Source organism: Ranitomeya imitator, chromosome 4, assembly GCF_032444005.1.
Source record: "Ranitomeya imitator isolate aRanImi1 chromosome 4, aRanImi1.pri, whole genome shotgun sequence".
NCBI classification, from domain to species: Eukaryota; Metazoa; Chordata; class Amphibia; order Anura; family Dendrobatidae; genus Ranitomeya; species Ranitomeya imitator.
In genome coordinates, this window is record NC_091285.1 from 433,265,501 (window position 1) to 433,271,500 (window position 6,000).

A 6,000-nucleotide genomic window follows, 5' to 3' on the forward strand; every position below is an offset into this window, starting at 1 on the left:
AGAAAACAAATAAAACAAAAAAAGGCTTTCTATGGCCCACTGAGTGAGAGATGACGCACACAGGAGTCAGGAGTGGCACACAAGCCCAGAGGCCAATATTTATCTCCCACTGATTGATGTAGTGATTTTTTCAGGTAGATTTTGGAACCCAAATCAAGCTAAAAAAATAATAGGCTTTCTATGGCCCACAATTGGAGAGAGAGAGAGAGATGGCACACCCAGGAGTCAAGACTGGCACACAAGCAGAAAGGGCAATATTAATCTCCCACTGATTTGTTTTTTTTTTTGTTTTTTTTCAGGGAGACTTTAGGAAAAAAAAAAAATAGAATAAAATGATTTTTTCAGGAAGAATTTAGAAACCAAAGAAAATAAAATGATTTTTTCAGGGAGAATTTAGAAAACAAATAAAACAAAAAAAGGCTTTCTATGGCCCACTGAGTGAGAGATGACGCACACAGGAGTCAGGAGTGGCACACAAGCCCAGAGGCCAATATTTATCTCCCACTTTTTTTTTTTTGTTCCAGGGAAAATTTATAAACCCAATAAAAAAAATAATAAATAGGCTTTCTATGGCCCACTATCTGAGAGACAGAGAGAGATGGAACGCTTAGGACTGGCACACAAGCCCAAAGGCCAATATTAATCTCCCTTTTTTTTTGTAAGGGAGAATTTATAAAACAAAAAAAAAATAAATAAATAGGCTTTCTATGGCCCACTATTTGTGAGAGAGATGGCACGCTCAGGACTGGCACACAAGCCCAGAGGCCAATATTAATCTCCCACTTTTTTTTTTTTTCCAGGGAAAATTTATAAACCCAATAAAAAAATAAATAAATAAATAGGCTTTCTATGGCCCACTATCTGAGAGAGAGAGATGGCACGCTTAGGACTGGCACACAAGCCCAAAGGCCAATATTAATCTCCCACTGATTGATTTATTGATTTTTTCAGGTAGAATTTAGAACCCAAATAAAGCAAAAAAAAAAAAAAAAATGGGCTTTCTATGGCCCACTGAGTGAGTGATGATGCACACAGGAGTCAGGAGTGGCACACAAGCCCTGAGGCCAATATTTTTCTCCCACTGATTGATGTAGTGATTTTTTCAGGTAGATTTTATAACCCAAATCAAGCAAAAAAATAAATAGGCTTTCTATGGCCCACTGAGTGAGAGATGACACAGACAGGGATGGCACTCTAGCAGAAATGTCAATCTTAATCTCCCACAAAAAAAAAAAAAAAAACAGGGAGTGTCCTTCAATTACTATCTCCCTGCAGTAATCTCAGCCAGGTATGGCAGGCAGCAATAAGGAGTGGACTGATGCCCAAATTAAATAAAAAGTGTGTACAAACCAAAAAGATAGCTGTGCAGAAAGGAAGGAACAAGAGGATTTGTGCTTTGAAAAAAGCAGTTGGTTTGCACAGCGGCGTACACACAGCAATGCAGCTATCAGGGAGCCTTCTAGGGCAGCCCAATGAGCTACAGCGCTGAGGGGAAAAAAAAAAAATGTAGCTTCCACTGTCCCTGCACACCGAAGGTGGTGTTGGGCAGTGGAAATCGCTACAGCACAAGCGGTTTGGTGGTTAATGGACCCTGCCTAACGCTATCCCTGCTTCTGACGAAGCGGCAGCAACCTCTCCCTAAGCTCAGATCAGCAGCAGTAACATGACGGTCGGCGGGAACTCCCCTTTATAGCCCCTGTGACGCCGCAGACAGCAAGCTAATCACTGCAATGCCCTTCTCTAAGATGGTGGGGACCAGGACCTATGTCATCACGCTGCCCACACTCTGCGTTTACCTTCATTGGCTGAGAAATGGCGCTTTTCGCGTCATTGAAATGCGACTTTGGCGCGAAAGTCGCGTACCGCATGGCCGACCCCGCACAGGGGTCGGATCGGGTTTCATGAAACCCGACTTTGCCAAAAGTCGGCGACTTTTGAAAATGAACGACCCGTTTCGCTCAACCCTAGTCTTTCACACTGCTTATGGCGCAAACATTTAAGCAGGTTTTCTTTGATGGCTTGTGACTATCCATCATCCACCTGATTACATTCCAGAGGGTTTCAATGGGGTTCAGGTGTGGAGATTGGACTGCATATTGCACATTGGGCTGTGTGTGTATATATATATATATATATATAACATACACAAATTTTTGGCTAACGATACGATACGATACGATACACTTTATTGATCCCGTGGGAAATTATGGACCTAATTATGGCTAACATAAAGATTTTTCTTGTTCATATGTAATTTCACGCGCATTTTGTGCAAAATCCAGACGTGATGGTTTAAAATCAGAGATAAGTGAGCACTAAAGTGCTCGGATGCTCGTTACTTGAACCTAGCTATTTCTAATGCTCAGGTGCTCGATTTGAGTAACAAGTATAATGCTAGTCAATTGGAAATCTGAGCATTTTTCCAGCCGACTCTGCAAGAAGGCAGTGAAAATGTTAAGTGAAAATGTTAAAATGGATGGAAAAAGTACTGAATGGAAGGAGAACAGCATGGAGAAGACCCCTGGAAGCATCTCTCTGACTCCCTGATCGCTGATTAGAACAATGGTGTCACACTTTTAATCAACTTACAGGACTGACAATAAAACATTCAAAATTGATGAGAAATTGGAGTTTACAGGAAAAAATGTTAAGAAGCGTTTTTTCCTGTATAATGACTTGTACATAAGGCACATTTTCAAACTTTTTTTTATTATAATTTATGTAAACTAATACTGAATTTTTTATTAGAAAATTTTGAAATTGCAGTGCAATTTTTGAAGGAGGCATGAAGTGCCAAAAATTAGGGTCTGTATTAGGCATAAAGGAAGGTTTCATACACATTCTGTTCAAATTGTCATATAGTCATATAGTGGTACTCCTATACTCATAAAGGCTATGTTCTAGGTGCAAATCCTGCCAAAAATTTCAAGCTTGGTCATCCATACACCATTGAAGGCACCAACTGTAGTGCCCCATTCAAATATTGTGAATAAAGTGTAGTTGTCATACTCCTACACTCATAAAAGCTCTGCAAACAGTGCAAAGCCAAACTGGATTGCCTCATAAAAAATTAAGAAAGTGTAGTTGAATATTAAAAATACTTGATGTGCTGCTATCATCTGGTAGTGTGGAAAAGTCAGGTCTAATCCAGTCTTTGTTAATTTTTATCAAAGTAAGCCTGTCAGCATTTTTTGCAAAAGCGCCTGTCTGTTATGAGCCCCCCGGCAGCACTAACACCCCCCCTCATATAAGACGCTAGCGGCAGGGCAGCACAACACCTCCAAGGCATATTGGGACAGCTCAAGAATTTCACAGTGTACCTGTGCCTCTGCTGTGTTTCTCCCTTGCCTCTACTCCTTGGTTGGGTAAGGGAGCTTGCCCCCTGCTGCTAGTGTTGTTTTATGGGAGTTTTTTCCACATATTTTCATCAATGGCCTTATAGAGTAGCACCATTTTAGAAGACCTCTCAGATTCAGGGACATAGAGACGCAAAGTTCTTCTTGTAGCGTGGGTCTAGCAGGTTGAACATCCAGTATTTTTTTGGCCAAGATTAATGTAATGCCAGGGTCACAGGAGAGGCAGTGGTACATAAAGTCTGCCGCATGTGTCAAGGTCCCTACAGCCAACACGTCCCTGTCTCCACCATGATGACAACACTCCATTTCCTCATCCTCCTTCTACTTCCTCTCTTTCTCCTCATTACCATCCACGTAGGAGAGATGGGGCAAAGGTTGTGTGGGCACTAGCCTTTGTTGTGCTGCTAAATAGCTCCTGTTGCTCCTCCTCCACCTTCACCTTCTCATTGTTACCCAATCCGCGCTGGGCAGATGAGATGAGATGACGCTGGGCTGGGTAGTATCTCCCTGTCTCATATCTTCCACCATCTCCACCTGGTCTGTATGCAGAGTTTCATTAATTATGAGCTGCGACTGTTTAAGTAGGAACAGAAACTGGATTGTTGCGCTGAATATGGCATCATCACTGCTTACCATATTTGAGGAGTCCTCAGAGTCTTGGAGAACCACACAAAAATCATACATTCATGCCCACTCTTCATTTGTTATGTGTGGAGGCTGACCAAAATACCGAAGGGCTTGTTTGAGCTGGTACTCAACAACTGGCCTCTGCTGCTCACAAAGCCTTGCCAGCATGTGCAGTGTGGAGTTCCAGCATGTGGACACATTGCACACCAGTCGGTAATCTGGCATTTGCATACGCTGCTGGGTATGTTTTCAGAAACCGCTGAACTACCAAGTTGAATAAACGAAAAAACAGCCGCACTCTCTCAGGAGGATATATCTTGCAAAAGGTGATGTATTCATTCACATGTGTTGACACAGATATATATATATACACACAGCAGGATAAGATAAATGGAGTAACGTTTCGACCCTGCTCTGGGTCTGTCTCAAACTGCAAGCAAACACAAACTACAATTAGTGCTATATACATATAAGGTGCATGGCATAAATCAAAATCTACAAATATATATACAACTCTATCTACAATCAATAATTAATGGATCCCGTTACTAGGAAATCGTTCATGAGATATACCGTAATCAATGCACTGAGATCCTCTCCGTGGTTTCTAATGGGTTAGGTAATTTTATGAGAAACAATACTACAGGAACTAGGACCGGAGACAAAATAGTTAAGTAAATCCAATGGTAAGTTCAATCGTACCTAGTGGTGGACATGGTGTGTATTAGAATTGATATCCGCATAAGTACTAACCTGCGTTTCAGATAGTAGACAAAGTGAAGTGTGGTCCTTTTAAGGGCTGCGGATAAAGAGAGAGGAAGAGGGAATCCCTTGTCAGGAAATGTGTAATCTGTATGGTAAAGTAGTGGTACGGGGTATAGAGTACTTTCCAACCTCCTCTTGGTGCAGTGCTGGAGTATCCTGCTTCTTTAGATGTGGGTATCCGCATTGGTGGCAGTGTTTCTATTTATAGCGCCTGCTGGCTGCACAGCGAGGCTGTGTCTGTCAAAAGGAGGTGTGGAGCGCAGTGTGTGCGCGCTACGCTGGCGGCACCTGCGCAGTGTGGAGATTGAGATGGAGGCTTGGAGTCTCCATGACTGCGATGTGTAACTGCGCATGCGCGATCAGCGTTGGATACCCTGAGCTCGCGTGTGATTGCTGAAGGTGCCTGCGTAGTATGAGCTGACAGTGCCAAGCTGCGCACTCGTAGATGGGTGCCTGCCATAGATAAAGGTCTGGGTTGCCTGAAGGGAGGTGCTGTTAGACCCAAAGAGGTCAAAAGGGACAAAGGAGGAGTATACTACTGGAAAGGGGCAGATAGTATATAGTGAAGGCTGGTAGGAATCATCACTAGTAAAGTAATTAAAGTGGAGCCCCAGATGAAAAGTAGAAAAGAATAAAGATGAGTATGAATAACCGCAGAGAACTTATTTAGATCAAAAATAAAAAATAATCAAATATATAAATGAAACAAATCCAAAAAGAAAAAATGAATAAAAAGAAAAATAAAATTAATAAATAAAATTAAATAAAATAAAATGAAATGAAATTGAAAATGATAAAAATGATGAAAATTATAAATGTGGTGAAAAAAATGAGGTAAAGTTTATAACAAAAAATTGTGATTGTAGTAAAAATAAAAATAAAAACAGAAATAAAATAAAATAAAAATAATGAAAATAAAGAATAAAATAAAAAACAAAAAACAAAAATAAAATAAAAGCTAAAATTAAAAAATAAAATATAATAAAAAATAAAAAATAAAATTCAAAATTAAAATACGGAAAATTCTGTAACTTACCCATGGCAGGCGTTAGGAATAATTAGTCAAGTCAGTGCGTCTATAAGAATAAGTAGAAAGTTAGAACTAAAGTAATAATACTAATTAATTATGTCTACATCTATCCACCACTAAGTTTTCAAATGTATCTTACACATGTATATTGTAAATTGATAGATCCAATTCCCTGTTGAGGCCCTTTGGCGAGGGTTTGTAATAAGTGTATCCAGTAGGCTT

General features: G+C 40.3%; 1 long non-coding RNA gene across 1 annotated transcript in view; it reads right to left on the bottom strand.

Moving 5' to 3' along the window:
• Positions 1–4,980, bottom strand: part of LOC138674172 (uncharacterized) — an 88,903-nt gene extending 83,923 nt beyond the window's left edge. The window contains exons 1-2 of the long non-coding RNA XR_011320516.1: positions 4,878–4,980; positions 4,737–4,782 (exon numbers count right to left, since the gene is read on the bottom strand). This is a non-coding gene — a long non-coding RNA (uncharacterized lncRNA). The remainder of the gene's footprint in view (positions 1–4,736; positions 4,783–4,877) is intronic.
• Between the last annotated feature and the right edge of the window lie 1,020 nt (positions 4,981–6,000).